Genomic DNA, 26,156 nt, shown 5'->3' on the forward strand with positions numbered 1-26,156 from the left:
TTGTTTATGGAATTATCAAGACCTATGACCTACTTTCTCTGCTGGGGTTTCACCATTGTTACGAATAAACCTTGTACTTCTTATTTTTAAAAGATTTTTGTTATTTATTTTTAGGAGAGAGGAAGGGAGAGGGAAAGAGAGAGAGAAATACCATGTGAGAGTGAAGTGGGACAATGCCCTGACTGGGAATTGAACAAGCAACCTTTTGGTGCATGGGACGATGCCCAACCAACTGAGGTACACTGGCCAGGGCTAAATCTTATATTTCTTGAAGGTGTTAATGCTTTCTATAAGAAAAGTGTTACATTTAAAATCTTGGGGTAGGGAGAGAACCAAGATGGCGGCATAGGTTAACGCCGGAGTTTGCTGCTTTGAACAACTACTTCAAAAGTGTAACCAAAAAACGGAAGGGACATCACCCAGAACCACAGGAACGCTGGCTGAGTGGAAGTCCTACAACTAGGAGGAAAGAGAAACGCACACGGACACTCAGAGGAGGCGCAGTGCTGAAGTCAAATTCTGAGGTGCGGAGTGCGCGGAGCGGGCTGGCGGCCGAGGGCGCGGTTGGCGTTTTCAATCGGGAGGGAGTCACAGACTCTGAGCACCAGATCCAGGCGAGTCTTTAGGGACCCAGACTCAAACGGCAGAAGCGGGTCTGTCTGGCTTCGGTCAGAGCGAGTGTAGCTTTCTCTCCGAGCTTTGCAGCGGGTGCTGGGACTCAGAGAGGCAGAGCCCCTGGGGACAGGACTGAGAGCCGCCATAACTGCTCTCTCCGGCCCACCCTGTTGATCCTGTTCGACCTGCCCCGCCCAAGCCCTGCGCAGAGGCATTTGCCGGATAGCCTCAGGCAAAGGCTAGATTAGCACCTCCCTAGAGGACAGAAGTTCTCTCACTACTGACACAGCTGATTCTCATAGCCACTTGGCCTGGAGGTCAAACCCTCCCTGGAATTAGCTACAACAATCAAGATTTATCTATAAGACTGCCAACAAAGACCACTAGGGGGTGCACCAAGGAAGCATAACAAAATGCGGAGACAAAGAAACAGGACAAAATTGTCAATGGAAGAAATAGAGTTCAGAACCACACTTTTAAGGTCTCTCAAGAACTGTTTAGAAGCTGCCGATAAACTTAATGAGATCTACACAAAAACTAATAAGACCCTCGATCTTATATTGGGGAACCAACTAGAAATTAAGCATACACTGACTGAAATAACGAACATTATACAGACGCCCGACAGCAGACCAGAGGAGCGCAAGAATCAAGTCAATGATTTGAAATGCGAGGAAGCAAAAAACATCCAACCAGAAAAGCAAAATGAAAAAAGAATCCAAAAATGCGAGGATAGTGTAAGGAGCCTCTGGGACAGCTTCAAGCGTACCAACATCAGAATTATAGGGGTGCCAGAAGATGAGAGAGACCAAGATATTGAAAACCTATTTGAAGAAATAATGACAGAAAACTTCCCCCACCTGGTGAAAGAAATGGACTTACAGGTCCAAGAAGCGCGGAGAACCCCAAACAAAAGGAATCCAAAGAGGACCACACCAAGACACATCATCATTAAAATGCCAAGAGCAAAAGATAAAGAGAGAATCTTAAAAACAGCAAGAGAAAGAAACTCAGTTACTTACAAGGGAATACCCATACGACTGTCAGCTGATTTCTCAACAGAAACTTTGCAGGCCAGAAGGGAGTGGCAAGAAATATTCAAAGTGATGAATACCAAGAACCTACAACCAAGATTACTTTATCCAGCAAAGCTATCATTCAGAATTGAAGGTCAGATAAAGAGCTTCACAGATAAGGAAAAGCTAAAGGAGTTCATCACCACCAAACCAGGATGATATGAAATGCTGAAAGGTATCCTTTAAGAAGAGGAAGAGGAAGAAAAAGGTAAAGATACACATTATGAACAACAAATATGCATCTATCAACAAGTGAATCTAAGAATCAAGTGAATAAATAATCTGATGAACAGAATGAACTGGTGATTATAATAGAATCAGGGACATAGAAAGGGAATGGACTGACTATTCTTGGGGGGGAAACGGGTGTGGGAGATGTGGGAAGAGACTGGACAAAAATCGTGCAGCTATGGATGAGGACAGTGGGTGGGGAGTGAGGGCGGAGGGTGGGGCGGGAACTGGGAGGAGGGGAGTTATGGGGGGGAAAAAAGGAACAAATGTAATAATCTGAACAATAAAGATTTAATTAAAAAAAAATAAAAAAAAATAAAATCTTGGGGTAGGACTTCCAAAATGGCGACCAGCAGGAAGGTAGGGAGGGAGAGTGTGAGAGCACAAGGAAGTGATAGAGGAGTGTGTGGACGCTTGTGGGGTGTGTGTATGAGCTAGGGACAGTTAGATTCTGCAGGTCTTCTAAGGGGCTGCTGAACCAGGCAGTCTTAGGCAGTGGAGTCCCGCTCCCTGCACGGACACTCCTGGGAGGCCAGCACAGGCAAGGCGACCACACCATCTTGGGAAACAGAGCTGCTTGAGACTAGGATCCTGGCCTCAGCAACACCCAGTCTGATCTCAGATGAAAACCAGGACCCTGCAGCCACTGGGGACAGAGAACTGTGACCACAGCTACAGACCTGCGGACACCAAAAGTTCAGAAATCTCCACTGCAGATCCCTGAGTAACAGAGCCCATCCCCCCTTCCCACAGGCTTGTGGGCAGCGCCAGAGTAACTAACTGAAAGACCAACCCCTTGCCAGGGCCTCAGCGCTCCAGGAACTTTAGCCTGGAAGTGCACAGCACCTTGGAACTGATCCTGCACACACAACCAGCTTCTGAACCCTGGTCTGGGAGCAAATGCGCGAACCCCAGGAACTGAGCCTAGGTGCACTGCCAGCTTCTGAGCCCTGGGCTGGGAGCAATCGCGCCAACACCAGGAATTTATCCAACATATCACAGGCCCAGGGACCCCAGTTCTCTGGGCAGGAGGCAGCACCAAGCACCAGTGACTTGACTGTGTTTCTTTTCACCTGTGCCTGAGATCCTGATTTCCTGTGCATTCATACTAAGACCCAGTGACTCCAATTCCTGGTGCAAGGGCACACAGGGACCCTGATTCTCAAGGCAAGGTCACGCAAAGCAACAGAGACTCTGACACTGGATTCTGGGGAACTCTGACTCCTGGTGCACGCTAGGGGGCTCTGGTTTTCAACACGCTTCAGGGGGTCTCTGTTTCAGCATGGTGCAGGCAGGGTCCCTGATTCTAAGGGTGCGTATGAGGCCACATTGAGCGCTGACAACACTGACTCTGAGCGAGCCTGGTTCCCACCAACCAACAACAACCACACATCTTAGTGTCAGAGCTCTTCAGTGACACTAGGGTGGTGGGAGGCTCCCACTGCACACGGCTCAGGCCCACGCAACTCGACATTTGAACCATCAGGAGACAATCAGAATGAAGAGATGAAACAATACCCAGAGGAAAGACAATGAGGAGTCACCAAGAAAGGACATTAATGAAGTTGAAGCATGCAACATGACAGAAAAAGAATTCAGAATAATGGTTGTACAATTCGTTCACCGGATGTATGAGAAAATCAACAACCTAGGCAAGAATCAGGAAGAAATGAAAAGTGATATAGCTACAATCAAAGACACCATGGAAAGTTTCAACAGCAGACTAGAAGAAGCAGAGGACCGAATTAGTGAATTAGAAGATAAGGCAGAGAAACAAGCTCAATCTGAACAGCAACTGGAGAAAAAAATTAAAAAGAAGGAGGAGAGCCTAAGGGAGCTTCAGGACAACATGAAACGAAGTAACATATGCATAATAGGGCTGCAAGAAGGACAAGAAGAGCAGCAAGGATTAGAAAATCTATTTGAAGAATTAATGTCAGAAAACTTCCCAGATATGGGGAAGAAAAAAGTTACACAAGTACAGAGAGTCCCAGGCAAGATGAACCCCAAAAGACCCACACCAAGACACGTCATAATAATGATGGCAAATGTACAAGACAAAGACAGAATCTTAAAGGCTGAAAGAGAGAAACAGAGAGTTACCTACAAAGGATCTCCCATCATATTATCAAATGATTTCTCAACAGAAACATATCAGGCCAGAAAAGAATGGACAGAAATTTACAAAGTGATGCAAAGCAAAGGACTGAATCCAAGAATACTGTATCCAGCAAGGCTATCATTCAAACTTGAAGGGGAAATAAGAAGCTTTACAGACAAAAAAAAGGCTAAGGGAGTTTATCACCACCAAGCCAGCAAAGCAAGAAATGCTAAAGGGACTGGTGTAAAAAGAAGAACTAAAAAGCCCAGAAAGAAAACAGCCACACACACACACAAAAAAAAATAGAAATGGCTACAAACAAGTACCTTTCAATAATAACTTTAAACGTAAATGGACTAAATGGTCCAATCAAAAGACATTGAGTGGCTGAATGGATAAGAAAACATGACCCATATATTTGCTGTCTACAAGAGACCCACCTCATTAGAAGGGACTCACACAGACTGAAAGTGAAAGGATGGAAAAATATCTTTCAGGCAAATGGAAATGAAAAAAAAAGCTGGGGTAGCAATACTTATATCAGACAAAATAGACCTCAAAGTGAAGGCCATAACAAGAGATAAGAAATGCCACTTCATAATACTAAAGGGATCAATACAACAAGAAGATATAACCCTGGTAAACATATATGCACCCAATGCAGGAGCACCCAAATTCATGAAAAAACTCCTGGAAGATATCAAAGGAGAGATCGACAACAATACAATCATAGTAGGGGACTTTAATACACCACTGACATCACTGGATAAATCCGCTAGACAAAAACTCAGCAAAGAAACAGCAATCCTAAATTACTCACTAGATCAGATGGACTTAATTGACATCTTCAGAACACTTCACTCCAAAGACACAAAATATACGTTCTTCTCAAGTGCTCATGGGACATCTTCAAAAATAGACCACATATTGGGTCACAAAGTCTCCCCAAATTCAAGAAGATTGCAATCATACCAAGCATCTTCTCAGACCACAAGACCTTAATATTAGAAATAAACTACAATATAAACAACTCAAAATACTCAAACACTTGGAAGCTGAATAGCACTCTATTAAATATACATTGGGTTACCAATGCGATCAAAGAAGAAATTAAAAATATCCTGGAAACTAATGACAATGAAAAAACAACAATCCAAAAGCTATGGGACGCAATGAAAGCAGTCCTGAGAGGGAAGTTTATAGCTCTACAGGCCTATCTCAACAAACAAGAAAAAATGGTAGTAAATCATCGAAATGTGCAGCTCAAAGAATTAGAAGGAGAGCAACAAGAAAATCCCAGAATGAGCAGAAGGAAGGAGATAATAAAGATTAGAGCAGAAATAAATGACTTAGAGACCAAAAAAACAATACAGAAAATCAATGAAAGAAAGAGCTGGTTCTTTGAAAGGATAAACAAGATTGAAAAACCTCTAGCCAGGCTCACGAAGAAGCAAAGAGAAAGGACCCAAATCAACAAAATCAGAAATGATAGAGGCGAAATAACAACAGATCCCACAGAAATACAAATGATTGTTAAAAAATACTATGGACAGCTCTACTCCAACAAACTAGACAACAGGGAAGAAATGGACATATTCAAAGAAAAATACAACATTGCAAAACTCAATCATGAAGAATCTAAAAATCTCAATAGGCCAATAACTATGGAAGACATTGAAGCACTCATCAAAAAGCTTCCATCAAACAAAAGCCCAGGACCAGACGGCTTCACAGGGGAGTTTTACCAAACATTCAAGGAAGAACTAAAACCTGTCCTCCTCAGACTACTACAAAAAATCCATGAGGAAAGAACACTTCCAAGCTCATTCTATGAAGCCAGCATCACCCTAATACCAAAACCAGGTAAAGACAACACAATGAAAGAGAATTACAGGCCAATATCCCTCATGAACATAGATGCCAAAATCCTAAACAAAATCTTAGCATATCGGATCCAGCAGTACATCAGAAAGATCATACACCATGACCAAGTAGGATTTATCCCAGGGATGCAAGGATGGTACAATATCCACAAATCAATAAACATGATACATCACATAAACAAATTGAAAGAAAAAAACCACATGGTCATATCAATTGATGCAGAAAAAGCATTTGACAAAATTCAACACCCTTTTTGATAAAAATTCTCAGTAAGGAGGGAGTAGAAGGATCATACCTCAACGTAATAAAAGCCGTATATGACAGGCCCTCAGCCAACATCATACTCAATGGACAAAAACTAACATCATTTGCCCTAAGAACAGGAACAAGACAGGGATGCCCCTTCTCACCACTCCTGTTCAACATAGTACTGGAAGTGTTAGCCATTGCAATTCGGCAAGAAGAAGAAATAAAAGGCATCCAAATTGGAAAAGAGGAAGTAAAACTGACCTTATTTGCAGACGACATATTATACATACAAAACCCTGGAGACTCCATCAAAAAGCTACTAGACTTAATACATGAATTTGGCAATGTAGCAGGATACAAAATTAACCCCAAGAAAACTGAGGCATTTCTATACACCAATAGTGAACTTTCAGAAAGAGAGATTATAAAAACAATCCCATTTACCATCGCACCAAAAAAATTAAGCTACCTAGGAGTAAACTTAACTAAAGTGGTAAAAGAACTGTATGCAGAAAACTACAGGACGTTGAAAAAAGATATAGAGGAAGACATAAACAGGTGGAAGAACATACCGTGTTCATGGATTGGTAGAATCAACATCATCAAAATGTCTATACTACCCAAAGCAATCTATAAATTCAATGCACTTCCCATTAAAATACCAAAGGCATACTTCATAGATCCAGAACGAACTCTCCAAAAATTAATCTGGAATAAAAAACGACCCTGAGTAGCTGCAGCAATCCTGAAAAAGAACAAAGTAGGTTGGATCTCAATACCAGATATCAAGTTGTATTACAAAGCCACTGTTCTCAAAACTGCCTTGTACTGGCACAAAAATAGGCATATAGATCAATGGAATAGAATAGAGAGCCCAGAAATCTGCCCGAACCAATACACTCAATTAATATTTGACAAAGGAGGCAAGAACATACAATGGAGTCAAGATAGTCTCTTCAATAAATGGTGTTGGGAAAATTGGACAGATATATGCAAGAAAATGACTAGACCACCAACTTACACCATACACAAAAATAAACACAAAATGGATAAAGGACTTAAATGTATGACAGGAAACCATAAAAATTCTAGAAGAATCCAAAGGCAACAAAATCTCAGACATATGCCGCAGCAATTTCTTCACTGATACAGCTCCTAGTGCACTTGAAACTAAAGAAAAAAATGAACAAATGGGACTACATCAAAATAAAAAGCTTCTGCACAGCAAAAGAAACCATCAACAAAACAATAAGAAAACCCACTGAGTGGGAAAACATATTTGCCAATGTCATATCTGATAAGGGCCTAAACTCTAAAATTTATAGGGAACTCATACAACTTAACAAAAGGAAGATAAACAATCCAATCAAAAAATGGGCAAAGGACCTAAATAGACACCTTTCAAAAGAGGACATTCAGAAAGCCAAGAGACATATGAAAACATGCTCAAAGTCACTAATCATCTGAGAGATGCAAATCAAAACAACAATGAGATACCATCTCACACCTGTCAGACTGGCTATCATCAACAAATCAACAAACGGCAAGTGCTGGAGAGGATGTGGAGAAAAAGGAACACTTGTGCACTGCTGGTGGGAATGCAGACTGGTGTAGCCACTATGGTAGACAGTATGGAGTTTCCTTAAAAAATTGAAAATGGAGCTCCCATTTGATACTGTGATCCCACTTCTAGGAATATATCCCAAGAAACCAGAAACACCAGTCAGAAAGGATATATGCACCCCTATGTTCATAGCAGCACAATTCACCATAGCTAAGATCTGGAAAAAGCCTAAGTGCCCATCACCACTAATGGATTAGAAAATTGTGGTACATCTACACAATGGAATACTATGCTGCTCTAAAAAGGAAGGAACTCTTACCATTTGCAACGTCATGGATGGAACTGGAGAGCATTATGCTAAGTGAAATAAGCCAGTCAATCAAGGAAAAATACCACATGATCTCACTCATTCATGGATAATAGAGACCATTATAAACTTTTGAACAATAATAGATACAGAGGCAGAGCTGCTTCAAACAGATTGTCAAACTGCAGTGGGAAGGCTGGGGTGGGTTGGGGGGCAGGAGGTAGGGGGGTAAGAAATCAACTAAAGGACTTGTATGCATGCATATAAGCATACCCAATGGACATAAGACACTGGGGGATAGGGGAGGCTAGGGGACTGTCTAGGGCGGGGGGAAAAATGGACACATATGTAATACCCTTTGTAATACTTTAAGCAATAAAAAAAAATCTAGCTTGCATTTCTGCATTGTTCTGATATTTTTAAATGCGGGGGGCGGAGGGGAATGAGTTATAACATTATCAGTTTTTGTTTATTTATTTGTTTGTTTTTATATAGCTTTAGGCTGCCTTTAAATTGTGCCTGCATACTTCTAATTTCCTGTGAACCAAAAAAGTAATGATAATCTTTTTATTATTGGCCATATAGTAGCCAGCAGTTAATCAGCTTACCTGCTTTCTTCCTGGTGATAACAAAATAAATGAATCCATAGATATGTGCTGCTTGATGCTTTTTAATAATACTTTACTGATCATAGGTGACAAGGATTCACTTGCTAAAAAAATGAATTATTAATATGGGCTCTTGAGCTATAAGGTAAGGTCTGTGTACATATATTTGTGGGGGCACTGTGTGTTTGATCCCTGGTTTAAAAAGATAGTAGTCAGAAAATCTGTTGTATTTTTCTGAAAGTACGCAGGAATTCAACTATAGTCGCATCTTATTAGATGAATATTCATTGAGTAGACAAGTTTTAGGAGTGAGGATAGAAAGAAAGGATATGCTCAAACAACTTTATGGTGATTTTAAAATAGAATTAGTTTTGAAGTAGGTGCTATGGTCAAATACAGAAATTTGATAGTGAAGAACAAATGTCTTACACTTAAAGTGTAAAACTACTGATGCATTCAATGAGAAGCTATTTTTTACATGAGTATTTTCCTTCTTCTTTCTGCTTTCCCCAAGGCCAGGTGAACCCTAGATGACCACTACTTAGAAAAATCCTATCAATTCATGCAAAGAAAAAGATGTCTAACTCACTACTTTTTCCTTCCCACAGATATTTGCAGTTAAAAAGATGCCCACAAGCAACAGGTGATCTTTGACACAAAAGAACAAATTCATTGATTAAAACTCCAGGAAAAGCCGAAACCGGTTTGGCTCAGTGGACAGAGTGTCAGCCTGCGGACTGAAAGGTCCCAGGTTCGATTCTGGTCAAGGGCATGTACCTGGGTTGCTGGCACATCCCCAGTGGGAGATGTGCAGGAGGTGGCTGATCGATGTCTCTCTCATCGATGTTTCTAACTCTCTATCTCTCTCCCTTCCTCTCTGTAAAAAATCAATAAAATATATTAAAAAAAAAAAAAAACTCCAGAAAAAAAACTGGAAGTAGAAACATTCCTGGTAAAGGTCATGGTTAGGGAAAGTGTTCTGTATATGCCCTCTTTCCTGTTTTAATAATGTATGGAAGTAAATTTTTCTAGATAGCCCCATAGATGCGAGACAGCTCTGTAGATGCTGATTTTACATACTATATAAATAAAAGGCTTTATCGACATAAGAGTGCTTCATAACAAACTACCAGTCACCACACAGAAAAGATTATCATATTGTATGTAAATTGATTAATATGAAAAAATGCTCTAACCACTAATCATCAGAGAGATGCACATTAAAATGACAATGAGGTGCCACCTCACACCTTATACTTCACACCTGCCAGAATGTCTATCAACAGCAACAATCAACAAACAAATGCTGGAAAGATGTGAAGAAAAAGAAACCCTCATACACTGTTGGTGGGAATGCAGACTGGTACAATAAGTATGGAAAACAGTATGGAGTTTCCTCAAAATATTAAAAATGTAACTGCCAATTGACCCAGTGATCCCACTCCTAGGAATATATCCTAAGAAGCCTGAAATACCAATTAGAAAGAACATATGCATCCCTATGTTCATAGCAATGTTATTTTCAATACGTAAGATCTGGAAACAGCCCAAGTGCCCATCAGTAGATGAGTGGATAGAAAGCTGTGGTACATTTACACAATGGCATAGTATGTGGCTATAAAAAAAAAAAAAAAAAAAAAAAAGAATCTCTTACCCTTAGCGACAGCATGGAGGGACCTGGAGAGCACTATGCTAAGTGAAATAAGCTAGTCAGAGATAAATAAATAACACATGATCTCACTTATATGTGGAATCTAATGAACAAAATAAACTGATAGATCAGAGACCTGAAAGCATGCAATAGACTGAGGAATCTCAGAGGGGAGAGGTAGAAGTAGAAAGAGATTAACCAAAGAACTTATATGCATATATGAATACTGATGGACACAGACAATAGGGGGTGAAGGCCTGGGAAGGGGGCAGGGGCAGGGAGGAGGGGTCAATGGGTGGGGAAAGGGGGACATCTGTAATACTTACAACAACAAAAATAATTTTAAAATATTAGCAAACAGAAACCTCATTTAAAATGAAGTAGGGAGGTGAGAAGGGGGTGCTCTCAAGCCCTATGTTAATGACAAAGTACAACAGAGAACTCTTCCTTTGTAATAGCCCTCCCAATTTCCTCTTTTCCTCTATAAAAAAGATGTCTCTCCTTGTTTTAGTGGACTTGCACATGGCCAGCCATGGTTGTATGTTCTGGATTGCAATACTTTGTTGTTTCCCTATAAACCCATTTTGCTAGAGAAATATCTGGCTGACTTTTTTTAAAAATATATATTTTATTGATTTTTCACAGAGAGCTAGAAACATCGATGAGAGAGAAACATTGATCAGCTGCCTCTTGGACACCCCCTACATGGGATGTCCCTGCAACCAAGGTACATGCCCTTGACTGGAATCGAACCTGGGACCTTTCATTCAGCAGGCCGGCGCTCTATCCACGGAGCCAAATCAGTTAGGGCTGGCTTTTTTTTGTTTAAGGTCAACATATGTGGTGGCTCATGCATACAGTTATCAAAAAAAACAAAAACAAACAAACACCCCCCTTCCCCATAACTCTGAGGCTGGTGAACAAACTGGTGAGGCACCCACAGAGCCTGTTAAGCTCACTGCTTTTCACCAATCCTGGATTTTGAGAGTTAAGTTTCCTCCTGAATCTGAGCTTCCACTCTTTCTGCATTTTTAAGTTCTTGAGATTCTATTCAGGATATATAAAAAGGCTTCATCATTTTCTGGTAAGGGCCTTGTTTGTCTGTGTGTACTACTCATTTGGCATATGACCTGTCTCCTTTGAGATCTGGCTGTTCCTCTGGAACTCTGATACTCAGCCTTCGACCTGACTAACTCAGGATCAGACTGTTCCTTGGAACTGTGCTGTTCAGCCTTCAGCCTGAATCTTCTGGGATCAGACAGTTCCACTGCTAAAACTGCCTGGAATTTTGTCTTCAGGCTATTTGAGACATTCCTCTAGGGGGAAAACAAAACAAAACTGAAAAATGGGATCTAAGTTATCGAAATATTTTCAGAGCACTCCACCCACAGTGACCGCTGGCAATATCATGTTTAAAAACCATGATCCCTGCTTCATGCACATCTCTAACTAAATGGACTGATTTAACAAAAAGGAATTTAGAATACCAATCAACCAAAGTGTATGTATATATATATATATATATATATATATATATATATATATATATATATATATATATATATATTTATCTCCCATGGATACAGACAATAATGTGGTGAAGGCCTAGGAGGTATGGGGGCTGGGTGGAGGGAGGCAAAGGTGTGGGGGAAGAGGGGGCATCTGTAAAACAGTCAATAATATAAATAGATAGATGGTAGATAGATAGATAGATAGATAGATAGATAGATAGATAGATAGAAGCCTGATAAAGTCATAAGCCCTAGTTGGTTTTGCTCAGTGGATAGAGCATCCACTTGGGGACTGAAGGGTGTCAGGTTCGATTCTGGTCAAGGGCACTTGCCCGGGTTGTAGGCTTAATTCCCAGTGGGGGAAATGCAGGAGGTAGCCGGTCAATGATTCTCATCATTGATGTTTCTACATCTTCCTCTCCCTTTCTCTCTGAAATCAATAAAAATATATTAAAAAATATGTATAAAAAACAAAACAAAACAAAAAACCATGGTCCCCTCTCATGCACATCTCTAACTAAATAGACTGATTAAACTAAAAGGAATTTAGAATACCAATGGTTATTATGGGAAACTTAAAATCTCCAAACTTCCTTTTCTTAAAACTAAACAACCATATCTCTAAAATTGCTAAAACTGCATATAATGCCTATTTTGATAGGTATTTTGAGACTTCCAAACATACAAAGGAGTCAAAAATTACTTCTTTGCAAAATAAAATTTTAAGATTTACTGAGGCAAACAAACAATTGAAGGACAAAATAATTCCCAAAGTCTCATGTCCCTCTGCCCCTGCTCTATCATGTTCCTCTCCCTCAACTCCTTTGTCTCATGTTCTGCCGTTGGAACTTCCTCTTCCTCTGAATCAACCCACCACCTCCTCTTCTGAACTTATCAGTATCTATACCTTTAAAATTAAGCTACTAAAGATTAAAAGGAAAAAACCCATAATTTGCTTTTTATTGAATTCATTGGTGTTACATTTGTTAATAAAATTATATAGATTTCAGGTGTACAATTCTATAATATGTCATCTGTATATTGTAGTGTGTGTTTACCACCCAAAGTCATGTATCTTTCTATCAGCATTTATCCCCCCAGTACCCTCTCCTGCCTCCCCCGACTCCCATTTTCCTCTGATAATGACCATAACACTATCTGTCTATGAGGTTTTTTGTGGATTTTATTTATTTATTTATTTATTTATTTATTTATTTATTTATTTATTTATTTATTTATTTTTGCTTAATCTCTTCCCCTCTTTCACCCAGCAACCTTACCCCTTCTCCTCTGACAGCTATAAGTTTGTTTCTAATTTGCTTCTTAGATAATTTTGTTCATTATGTTCCACATATAGGTGAAATTATGTGTTATTAATCTTCCTCTGAATGACTTATTTCACTTAGCATAGTACTCCCCATGTCCATCTATGCTGTTACAAAAGCTAAAATTCCCTTATTTTTTTATGGCTGAGTAGTGTTCCATTGTGTAATGTACCACAGCTTTTTTATCCACTCATCAACAGAGGGAACTTGGGCTACTTCCAAATCTTGGCTATTGTAAATAATGTTGCAGTGAACAGGGATGCATATATTCTTTTAAGTTAGTGTTTCGGATTTCTTCAGATAAATTCTCAGATATGGAACTGCTGGGTCAAAATGCAGTTTCATTTTTTTTTAGGTAATTGTCAAAAAATCAGCTGTATTTCTATACACCAAAAACGAACTATCAGAAAGGGAAGTTAATAATGCAATCCCATGTATAATTGCTTCAAAAATAACTAGAAATAAATTTAAACAAGGAGGTCAAAGATCTGTACACAGAAAATTATAAGAAACTGAAGAAAAAAACTGAAGACACAAATAAGTGGAAGCATATACTGTGTTAATGGATAAGAAGAATTAACATCATTAAAATGCCCATACTACCCAAAGCAATCTATAGATTCAACCCAGTTCCTATTAAACTACCCCGACATTTTTTTAAAATATATTTTATTGATTTTTTACAGAGAAGAAGGGAGAGAGATAGAGAGTTAGAAACATCGATGAGAGAGAAACATTGATCAGCTGCCTCCTGCACACTCCCTACTGGAGATGTGCCCGCAACCAAGGTACATATCCTTGACCGGAATTGAACCCGGGACCTTTCAGTCCGCAGGCCGACGCTCTATCCACTGAGCCAAACCGGTTACGGCAACCCCCACATTTTTTTATGGAACCATAAAAAAATCCCAAATACCTACAGCAGTCTTGGGGAAAAAAGAACAAATTTGAAGGAATCATGCTACCTGATATCAAAATATACTACTATGAAGCCATAGTAATCAATACAGTATGGTACTGGCATAAAAACAGACATGTAGATAATTAGAACAGAATAGATAATCTAGATGTAAAGTGGCACCTTTATGTTCAATAACGGTGGCAAGAACATACAATGGGGTATTCTATTCAATAAGTGGTTTTGGGGAATATTGGACAGACACAAAAAAAAATGAAACCACTTTTCTTACACCATACACAAGAATAGACTCAAAGTTGATTAAAGGCTTAAATGTTAGACTTAAAACCATTAAAATCCTAGAAGAAAACATAGGCAGTAAAATCTTGGACATTTCTTATAGCAACATTTTTTTTTATATATATATCTTCTCAGGTAATGTAAACAAAAGAAAAAAATGTTACAGAATGACAAATACCATATGATTTCACTCATATGTGGAATCTACAGATGCAAAACAAACAGAACAAAACAAAAATAGACTAAACTGACTAATTGATACAGAGGCCAAACTGATGGTTTCCAGTGTGGAATGTGAGGTGGATGGGTGAAAAGGATTAAGAGGTAAAACAAGCCGAAACCGGTTTGGCTCAGTGGATAGAGCATCGGCCTGTGGACTGAAGGGTCCCAGGTTCGATTCCGGTCAAGGGCATGTACCTGGGTTGCGGGCACATCCTCCATGGGGGGCATGCAGGAGGCAGCTGATCAATGTTTCTCTCTCATCGATGTTTCTAACTATCTCTCTCCCTTCCTCCCTGTAAAAAATCAATAAAATATATTTTTTTAAAAAAAGAGGTAAAACAAATAAGTCATGGGGATGTAATATACACATAATACCACAGTTAAGATACTCTGTAATATTGTAATAATTTCATACAGAGACAAATGGTTATTAGATTTATCATGGTGAGCATATTTTAAGTTATATAAATGTCAAATCACCATGTATACACCTGAAACTAAATTGTATGTCAACCATACTTTAATTTTAAAAAAAGAAGCCAACTAATGTACCCACAGTCATGCAGCTGGTGAGTGTGGGAGCTGAGATGCAAACCCATGTATGTCCAATGTCTGAGTCCATACAATTAAGTAATATACTAAATGGTGTCCATTGACTTTTGAAAATGTGATACTTCATCCTATCTAATAAAAGAGAAACATGGTAATTAGCCATACCTCCACTACCCTTCCCATAGGCTAATCAGGGTGATATGCAAATTAACTGCCAGGAAAGTTGTCCGCTGGCAGCCAGGCAGCTGGAAGCGAACATGAGGCTTGCTTGCTTCAGTGACGGAGGAAGCCAACGTTCCCCTCCTGCCTTGCCAGCCTCTGAACCTGCAGTTTGAAACATTGTTACAAATATAGAAGCTAAACAAAACCCCAGAAACCAGCTTTCAGCGAGCTGGGATCTCAGAGCTGGAGTTGATACAGAGTTTCGATTATAGAACCTAAACAAACCAGATATCTGCTTTCAGCAGCTGAGGCCTCAGAGATGGAGCCAGGCTAAAGCTGGCCCAGAAAAAAAAAAGAAAAAAGAAAAAAAGGAGCAGTTGGGAGCTTCAGTCACCCGCCAGCCTGAAAACAGCCCTCAGCCCCTCACCCAGACTGGCCAGGCACCCCAGTGGGGACCCCCACCCTGAAGGATGTGTGAGCAGCTGAAAACAGCCATCATCCCCTCATCCAGGCTGGCGAGGCACCCCAGTGGAGACCCTCACCTGAAGGGTGTGTGACCAGCTGCAAACAGCCATCATCCCCTTACCCAGGCTGGCCAGGAACCCCAGTGGGGACCCCCACGCTGATCCAGGACACCTTTCAGGGCAAACCAGCCAGCCCCCACCCATGCACTAGGCCTCTATTCTATATAGTCAAAGGGTAATATGCCTCCCAGCACCGGGATCAGTGGAGCCGCGAGGCCTCCCGGCACCGGGATCAGCATGACAGGGGGCAGCGCCCAAACCCCCTGATCGCCCTGCGGCTCTGTGTGTGACAGGGGGAGGGGCCACAACCTCCCTATCCACCCTGCTCTGTTCCTGACAGGGGAAGGTGCCCCAACCCCCTGATCAGCCCTGCTCTGTGCCTGATAGGGGGGAGCTCCCCAAACCCCTGATGGCCCTGCGGCTCTGTGTGTGACAGGGTGTGGCGCCCCAACCCCCCAACCCACGGGTCCTGCTCTGTGTGTGACAGGGTAGGGCCATAACCTCCCCATCGGCCCTGCCCTGATTGTGAGAGTGGTGGCTCCCCAACTCCCCTATCGGCCCTACTCTGTGAGTGACAGGGGGGAGCTCCTCAACCCCCTATTGGGTTCTGCTCTGTGAGTGACAGGGGGAGGGGCCACAACCTCCCTATCCACCCTGCTCTGTTCCTGACAGGGGAAGGCGCGCCAACCTCCCCATCGACCCTGCCTTGAGTGTGACAGGGGGCGGTGCCCCAACCCCCCAATCGGCTCTGCCCTGAGCATGACTGAGGGTGGCATCACAACCTCCCAATCTGCCCTGCTCTGTGCATGATAGGTGAAGGCGCCCCAACTCCCCAATCGGCCCTGCTCTGAGCCCAACCAGGGGCTGCACCCAGGGATTAGGCCTGCCCTCTGCCACCTGGGAGCAGGCCTAAGCCAGGAGGTCATTATCTCCCGAGAGGTCCCAGACTGCGAGAGGGCACAGGCCTGGCTGAGGGACATCCTCCTCCCCACCGAGTGCACAAATTTTTGTGCACCGGGCCTCCAGTATTACTATAAAGAGCTAACATTTATGGAGTAAATGCTATATTATGGTCACTATACTTTATGTTTAACTTACATTGTCTTATTTAATTCTGACAGTATCTGAATGATGTTGCTATTGTTTTAATGACCATTTTACAGATAATAATACTGATATTCAGGCAGGTTAAATATTTCAAAGACTGGTAAATATGGAGTTAAATTTATTATTGGGTTTGTCAATTCCAGAGGCCTAACTATTTGCAATTGCATTATATATGCTATTTCATCAGAAAGCATAACTTGGTATCCATAGATAGAATGGTGAAATTATGAATAAAATTTTGTTTTGTCCTATACATACTTACTTTTAATAACATATTGGTAATTGCCTCTCTGTGCATTTTTATGGCAAAATTGGCATTGGATACTAATTAAATCATTTTCAGTAATTGTTTCTTTATGGTAGTATACATTATTCATTCCAGCAAAAAAAAATTAGATACTGATAATTGCTATGAAGAAAAAAAAGCAGGGAAGATAAATGGTGTGCTGGACTAAAAGTGGGGTGATTACCACTTTAATGATAAAGCCAGGTGACATTTGAGCCAAGTCTTCAGGGATACAGGGGGTCAAGACATAAATATATCTATAGAAAAGAACATTCCTGGTAGAGGAAACAGCAAGTGCAAAAGTTATGAAGGAGGATGCTTAGATTGTTTGAGCAAAAACAGGTAAAACAAGACCAATAAAAAGAAAGAGGAGATCAAAGTCATAATGATAGTTAAATTTTGCAGGGTGAAATAAAACACAGTATATAGCATATTCATTGAGGCATTGATTGTTTACTTAATCTGAGTGAATGGAATGGTACTGCAAGATTTTGAGCAGAAGGCACATTTTCTAACAGAAGTTTTAAGAGAATTTGTAGTTATTATACTGCCGGGAGCCGGTCCATGCTTGCTGTTTCAAGGGACCTGGCATATATGGCATACTGTTCTTAATATGTTTGCTCACCTTCTTGGCACTATGTTTTTTAACCGAGGTCTTTGAGAAAGGTTGTTTCCCCAGGTAGGGATTTTCCCCTGAAGTTAGGGAGGAAATAAAACCTCTTAAGTAAGTGCCAGATGGGTAATTAATCACTTTAACTACGGACAATCATGCTTAAGCTACATAATCTTTACTCCCTGGAATGGAGATAAGAAACGCCCTAACCTTTGGAATAGAGATTGATAGGATTGGAATCAACTGGTATAAATACAGATGTAACAAGACAGAACTTAGAAGACAGAACCTACACAGAACCTAGAGACAGAAGAACTTCGCTGGAGAGAACATGGCAAAAGATCCTGGACAGAAACTGGCCACAGAACCTAGAGACAGAACCTAGCGAGAGAACCTGGCTGAAGAACCTAGAGACAGAACCTGGCTACAGAACCTGGATAGAACATGGCAAGAGAACCTGACTAGAACCTGGTGACTGAACCTGGCTGGAGAACCTAGTGAGGGAACATGCCTAAAGAACCTGGCTGGAGAACCTAGCAAGAGAACATGGACACAGAACCTGGCTGGAGATCCTAACCAGAACTTCGCTGGAGATCCAGACCAGAACTTGGCTGGAGATCCTGGCTAGAGATCCTGGCTAGGCTGCTGATCAACTGAACGCTGTCTCTCCGTGTCATTCCTTCTTCGCCGGCTCCATCCACACCTTTGGGGACCCCTGGACCTGCTGGGGTTGGACCCCAGCAATTATACATCAAATAAACTGCTGAGAAATGAGTGAATGAAGGGAGCCCAGTTAAAAGGCTATTGCAGAAATTCAGGAGAGATATGATGATAGGATGAGGGTGATATGTCATAATGGAGCTGATGAGAACAATTCAGATTAGTTTTACTTTGAAGGCAAACTTGACGAGATTTGGTGGCAGATTTGAAAAACTTAATCAGGACTAGTAACACTAATTTATGTCAGCATCCATAACATAAAAATTAATGATTGTAGAAAATTTTTCTTCATTTTAAACAATTATAGCTGAATGTCACTATCTTATTTCATTGGAATTTGAAACAAAACATACTTAACACCTCAATATCTTTTCAGGAAGGTTTATATTTATTATGTCATGACATATATAGTGACTTCAAAGGTCAATATAATATAACCAATTTTCCCAGAGATGAGATTATTCCTCTTCACTTCAATGGCATTAATAATCCTAATTTAAAATGTACATAAAAATCCTTTATTACTATGTGTGTTGTATTTATACTCACATAATGTACTTCTCTTCAGAGAAAAATAAAATCTTATAAGACATGACAGTTTTAGTATTATAAAGTAGTTCTATGTGAAAAATATTCAGCCTTATCTGAATAACAAATTTGGAAACAGTTACATTCTCAAAAATTTACAAGTTCAATGCCATTATTATACTGTGATGAAAGCATTGAGAAAAGGGCTTGAATTAATTGAAATGAGACTGCAACACAGTGACTAACTCATGCAAGGTATTTAATAATGCTAAATAAATGTATTTACTCTGCCCGACTCATTAACAACATTGTATTGTTCTAATTAAATATTTATTTTAAATTTTGCATCTTGTTTTATAATATACACTACTGTTTTTATGAGTTTATTAATATTTTTAAAAGTTGTTAACTGAGATTTCTAGTCAAGATGACTTGAAGTACTTACAATTTTATACACTCTTTCTAGTCTATATTAGTTACCTAATGTGGCACAAAAAATGTTATCACAAACTTAATAGTTTTTTTAACTTCTTTTTAATTTTTAAAAACATTTAAATAACATATTACATTCAATATGATTTTGTATTATGTTAAGGTGTGGTTAGACAATCATGTACTTTACAAAATGTTTCCCCTGGTATTTGTTTTATTTATTTATTTATTTATTTATTTATTTATTTATTGCTAATCCTCACCTGAGGATATTTTTTCCATTGCTTTTCAAACAGAATGTAAGGGAAGGAGGGGGGAAAGATGAGAGAGAGAGAGAGAGAGAGAGAGAGAGAGAGAGAGAGAGAGAGAGATAAGAGACATACTGATTGGTTTCTCTCACAAGCACCCCTACCAGGGGTAGGGAGTGAACCACAGCCAGGTACGTGCCCTTGACTGGGAATCGAACCCACAACCCTTGGGTACTTGGACCAATGTTCTAACCACCAAGCAATACCGGCCAGGGCTCCCTGGTATTTCAAGTACCCAAATTTCACCATACATATTTATTACAATACTAGAGGCCCAGCTCACAATTAAATCGTGTGTGGTTATGGTCCCTAGGCCTAGCTGCAATCAGGGCAATGTCCACAGCCCAGCGTCGCTCCTCCACCTCCGTGGCCCCTGCCCTGTGAACCTCCACATTCACAGCACCTGCCCTGTGAGGCTCCTCGGCCTCAACTGCCACCGCCATGAGGCTCCTCAGCCTCAATCACCGCCAGCGCGATGCTCCTCCACCTCAGTCACTCTGTGAAGCTCCATGCTCACAGCCCCCACCCCGTGAGGCTCCTCAGCCTCTGTGGCCCCACCCTGCCACACCATGAGAGCTTGAGTGGTCCTTTGGTCGTTTGGGCCCACAGCTCTCTCCTCCTGCCACCACACCACAGGTGGCCAGGGGCCCACAGCTCCCGCTCCCTCAGCTCCCTAACCTGGTGTTCGGTTGTGCATCCGGTTATTTAGGTTGTGACGGATCCTGGCTCTTCATATATTAGGATTATTAACAACTAGAGGCCCGGTGCATGGATTTGTGCACCAATGGAGTCCCTTGGCCTGGCCTTTGGGGATTGGGCAGAAACTGACTCTCCAACATCTGCAGTCCAGGATTGCGAGAAGGCAGTTCTCGGGTGATGCATCCCAGAATCGGACTCCCTCCTCTCTGGTCCTGGGTGTGTCACTCGAGAACTGCAGCTGCCAAGTCACAGCAGCTCTGCAGCTCCTGCATTGAGTGTCTTCCCCCTGGTGGTCAGTGAGTGTCATAGCTACCAGTCGGAGCATCTGCCCATGATGGTCACTGCATGCCATAGCTACCAGATGGTCAGATGGTCAGTCGGTTGTCCAGCTGCTTATATATATAGATGTTTCCTATGCTGTAGTTTGCATTCCCTTGACTATTTTGTAACTACTAACCTATACTTCTCAATCCTTTCACCTGTTTCACTCAGGTCCCTAACCCCCCTTGGCAACCATCAGTCTGTACTCTGTAAGTCTGTTTCTGTTTTGTTTGTTCACTTATATTGTTTTTTAGACTTCACATGAAAGTGAAATCATATGGCATTTGTCTTTCCCAGACTGACTTATTTCACTTAACATAATTCCTTCTAGGTCCACCCACGCTGTTGGAAATGCTATGATTTTGTTCTTTTTATGGCCAAGTTATATTCCACACCACTTTTGTATCTACTCATCTATTGATATTTGCTTGGGTTGGTTCTATAGCTTGGCTATTGTAAACAATGCTGCAATGAATGTAGGGGTGCAATTTTATTTAAATTAGTATTTTGGATTTCTTTGGATATACACCTAGAAGTGGAATTGCTGTGTCATAACACAGTTCCATTTTTAATTTTTTGAGAAATGTCCATACTGTTTTTCATTGTGGCTGCACCAATCTGCATTCCTACCAACAGTGCACAAGTGTTCCCTTTTCTCAACATCATCTCTAGCACTTGGTGTTGGTTGTTTTATTGATGACAGATATTCTGGCAGATGTGAGGTGATATTTCACTGTGGTTTTAATATGTATTTCTCTGATGATTAGTGATGTTAAACATCTTTTCCTATGTCTATTGGCCATCTTTGGAGAACTCTTTCCATAGGTCCTTTGCACATGTTTAATTAGATTGTGTGTGTTTTTTTGTGTGTGTTGGTATTGAGTTGCATAAGTTCTTTATAAATTTAAAATATCAAACACTTATCAGATGTATCATTAGCAAATATATTATCCCATTCAGTGGATTGTCTTTTCATTTTGTTGATGGTTTCTTTTGCTGAGCTAAAAATTTTTAGTTTGTTGTAGCGCCATTCCTTTTTTCTTTTTTCCTTTGTTTCCCTTGCCTGAGGAGATATATCAGAAATATATTACAAAGGTAAAGGTCTGAGATTTTATTGCCTGTGTTTTCTTCTATGATTTTTATGATTTATAGCCTTATATTTAAGTATTTAATCCATTTTAAGTTTATTCTTGTATATAGTGTTGTAAGGTGGTCTAGTCTCATTTTTTTGCATGTAACTGTCCAATTTCCCCAACATTTATTGAATGTACTGTATTTATACTGTTGTATGGTCTTCTCTCCTTTGTCAAATATTAATTGACCATAGAGCCTCAGGTTTATTTCTGAACTCTATCCCATTAATCTAGATGTCTGATTTTATGCCAGTACCATGATGTTTTAATAACTATGGCCTTGAACTATACTTTAATATCAGGGAGTATGATTTTTCCAACTTTATTCTTCTTTCCCAAGATGGCTCTGGCTATTCTAGATCTTTTGTGGTAACACACAAATTTTTGGATGATTTTTTTCTAGTTCTGTGAAATAGGTTATTTGTATTTTGATAGGAATTGAATTGAATCTTTAGATTGCTTTATGCATTATCAACATTTTAACAATGTTAATTCTTCCTATCCATGAATGCAATATATTATTTCATTTATTTATATCTTCCTAAATTTCTTTCTTCATTGTCTTATAATTTTCTGAGTATAGTTCTTTTAGCTCCTTGGTTAAATTTGTAAATTTTAAATGAAATTTTAAATAGCATTGTTTATTTAGTTTCTTTTCATGTTAGTTTATTATCGTTGCATAAAAATGCAACCATTTCTGGATACTTATATTTTTATTCTGCTACTTTATTGAATTCATTTATCCATTCTAGTCATGTTTGTTTGTTTTTTCATGGAGTCTTTAAGGTTCTCTATATACAATACTGTGTCATCTGAAAATAATGACAGTTTTACTTCCTCCTTTTTGGATTGTTTCTTCTTGTCTGATCACTGTGGCTAGGACTTCTAGTACAATGTTAAATAACACTGGTGAAAGCAGACATCCCTGTCTTGTTCCTGATCTTAAGAAAAAGCACTTTTAATTTTTCCCATTGAGTGCGTTGTTAGCTGTGGCTTTCAAATATATGGCCTTTATTATGTTGATATATATTCCCTCTATTCCCAATTTGCTGAGAATTTTTATCCTAAATGGGTGTTGGATTTTGTCAAACACTTTTTTTGCTTCTATTGATATGATCATATGATTTATATCCTTCATCCCTTCATTTTATTTATGCAGTGTATCCCATTTATTGATTTGTGTATATTATACCAACTTGGCATCATAGGAATATTTTTATTTTGTATTTTATTGATTTTAGAGAGAAGAAGGGATAGAGGGGTAAGATGTGAGACAGAAACATCTCATTGTGTATAATATTTTTTATGTATTCCTAAATTTGGTTTGCTAATATTTTTTTGAAGATTTTTGCATCTATGTTCATCAGGGATATTGGCTTATACTTTCCTTTCTTTGTAGTGACTTTATCTGGTTTTGGAATTAAGGTAATTCTGGCCTCACAAAATAAGCTTAATTGTCATTCCTCCTTGTGAATTTTTTGGAATTGTATGAGAAGTATAGGTGTTACTTCTTTAAAGTTTGGTACAATGAGCCTCTGAAGCCATCCAGTTCAGGACTTTTGTCTGTTGAAAATTTTTGGAATACTGCTTCAATTTGATTAGTTGTAATCAGTCTGTTCAGATTTTCTGTTTCTTTTTTATTCAGTTTTGGGAGATAGTATGTTTCTAGGAATTTATCCATTTCATTCAGATTGTCCAATTTTTTGGCATGTAGTTGTTTATAATATTCTATTATAATCCTTTCTATTTCTGTGGTATCAATAGTTACTTCTTCATTTCTTATTTTATTTTTAATAATTTTTTATTGTTGAAAGTATTACATATGTCCCCTTTTACCTTTTATCTCCCATTGACCCCCTCCAGCCCACCCTTACCCCTGCCCCAGGCCTTCAGCACCCTATTGTCTGTGTCCAAGGACCATGTATTATGCGTACAAGGTCTTTGGTTGATTATACCCAACCACCTACCCTCCCCCCACCTTCCCTCTGAGATTTCACACTCTGTTCCATGTTTCCATGATTCTGGATCCACTCTGTTCATCAGTTTATTGTGTTACTTAGATTTCATATATGAGTGTGATCATGTGATACTTGTCTTTCTCTGACTGACTTACTTCACATAGCATGATACTCTCCAAGTCCCTCCATGCTGTCTCAAATGGTAAGATAGTCTTTTTTTTTTTTTTTTTTACTGCTGAATAGTATTCCATGGTGTAAATGTACCACAACTTTTTTATCCACTGGTCTACTGATGGACACGTGGTCTGTTTCCAGATCTTAGCTATTTTAAATTGTGATGCTATGAACATAGGGGTGAATACATTATTTTTGATTGGTGTTTCAGGTTTCTTAGGATATATTTCCAGAAGTGGGGTCACTGGGTCAAATGGTAGTTCCATATTTAATTGTTTTAGTAAACTCCATACTGTTTTCTATAATCGTTGCACCAGTCTGCATTCCCACCAGCAGTGTACTAGGGTTCCCTTTTCTCCACATCCTCGTCAGCACTTGTCGGTTGATTTGTTAACAGTAGCCAATCTGAGAGATGTGAGCTGATATCTTACTGTCCGGAACTTAGGTTTTTTTCTCTTTCCAGAAAGTAAATATATGATATGATAGATGTGTTAATTAATTCAATGGAGGAAATCCTTTATTAATGTGTATGTATATCAAGTGATCATAAGCACTTTAAATATGTTTCTATTTTGTCAATTATACCTCACTAAGTTAAAACAATAAAATATTTGTTATAACTGTATTATATAAAGACCTGACAGATTTTAAAAAGAAACAAATCAAACTTGCAGAGATGAAAAACATGGCTGCAATGAAAAATATACTGTAAATTATTAACAACAAATTTAATTATAAAAGAGTCATGATCTTGAATAGATAGCAATAAATATTATATAAAATAAAAAATCAAAAGTGTAAAGAACAGAAAATGAACTTTAGGAAAATTTCAAGTGGCTTAATCTGTATGTGGTTGGAGTTTTCAAAGAACAGGAAGAGGTTAAAGTAAAAAAAAAGTATTTGAAAAAAAAACCTGCCAAATTTGAGGTAAACTATAAAGCTACTGATCCAAAAAGTTCAAAATCAACAATAAAAATAAACATGAGGAAAATTATAACAAGTTTACATGCATTACTAATGCCTTGCTTAACTCTAATTTTCATCTTAAAATAAGAACTTAAAATAGGAAATGTTTATTATCTTAAAGTTTCTTTGGATTATGATGCAATGTGCAGTTTACTTTGTAATTCTGACTCATGGTTTTCACAGGCTTGCAATCAAGGTGTCATCAGACCTGCAGTAATATCACAGTTTGAATGGAGATGGGTCCTCTCAAAAGTTCATTCACACAGATATTGAAGGACTCAGGTCATTTCTGATTGCTGGCCTGAAGCATCAGCTCATTTTTATACATGATTCTCTATAGCAGTGGTTCTCAACCTTCCTAATGCTGTGACCCTTTAATACAGTTCCTCATGTTGTGGTGACCCCCAAACATAAAATTATTTTTGTTGCTACTTCATAACTGTAATTTTGCTACTGTTATGAATCATAATGTAAATATCTGATATTTAGGATGTATTTTCATTGTTATAAATTGAACATAATTAAAGCATAGTGATTAATCACAAAACAATATGTAATTATATATGTGTTTTCCAATGGTCTTAGGCAACCCCTGTGAAAGGGTCGTTCAACCCCCAAAGGTTGAGAACCGCTGCTCTATAGGGACACTCATGACATGGCAACTTTCTCCCCCCAGAGCAAATGAGTGAGTCAGCAAGTCAGAGAAGCACCAAAGGCAAAAGTCAGTCTTTATGTAACCTCGTTTAAAGAGCAACATTTTATCAGTGTTGTCATATTCAGTTTGTTAAAAGTGAGTCACTAGATCTAGTTTACAATCTAGCAGAGAGAATTGCACAAGAACATGAATATCATCAATAGAAACCATTGGGAGCTATTTCTAGAGGCTGCCTACCATATGAGGTATGAGTACACAGGGAGGCTTAATCAAACTGTTAAAATATCAGTGCTAAAGTAAAAACCTTAAAGGCAGTAAGAGAAAAATACCACATTACATACACAGGAAAAAAAGATAAGAAGTGGTATAATATTAATGAAGGTTTAATATTAGAAATGCAATACATTTATTTCACTGTATTAAAAACCAAAACAGGGGATCCAAAAAGGCTGAGGAGTGGGTAGAAACTACAATCG

General features: G+C 39.3%; 1 pseudogene; it reads right to left on the reverse strand.

Annotated features, from left to right (window-relative positions):
* The window catches only part of LOC132223529 (metaxin-2-like), a 29,933-nt pseudogene extending 9,716 nt beyond the window's left edge, over positions 1-20,217 (reverse strand).
* Positions 20,218-26,156: the final 5,939 nt, after the last annotated feature.

Source organism: Myotis daubentonii, chromosome X, assembly GCF_963259705.1.
Source record: "Myotis daubentonii chromosome X, mMyoDau2.1, whole genome shotgun sequence".
In the NCBI taxonomy this organism is placed as follows: Eukaryota; Metazoa; Chordata; class Mammalia; order Chiroptera; family Vespertilionidae; genus Myotis; species Myotis daubentonii.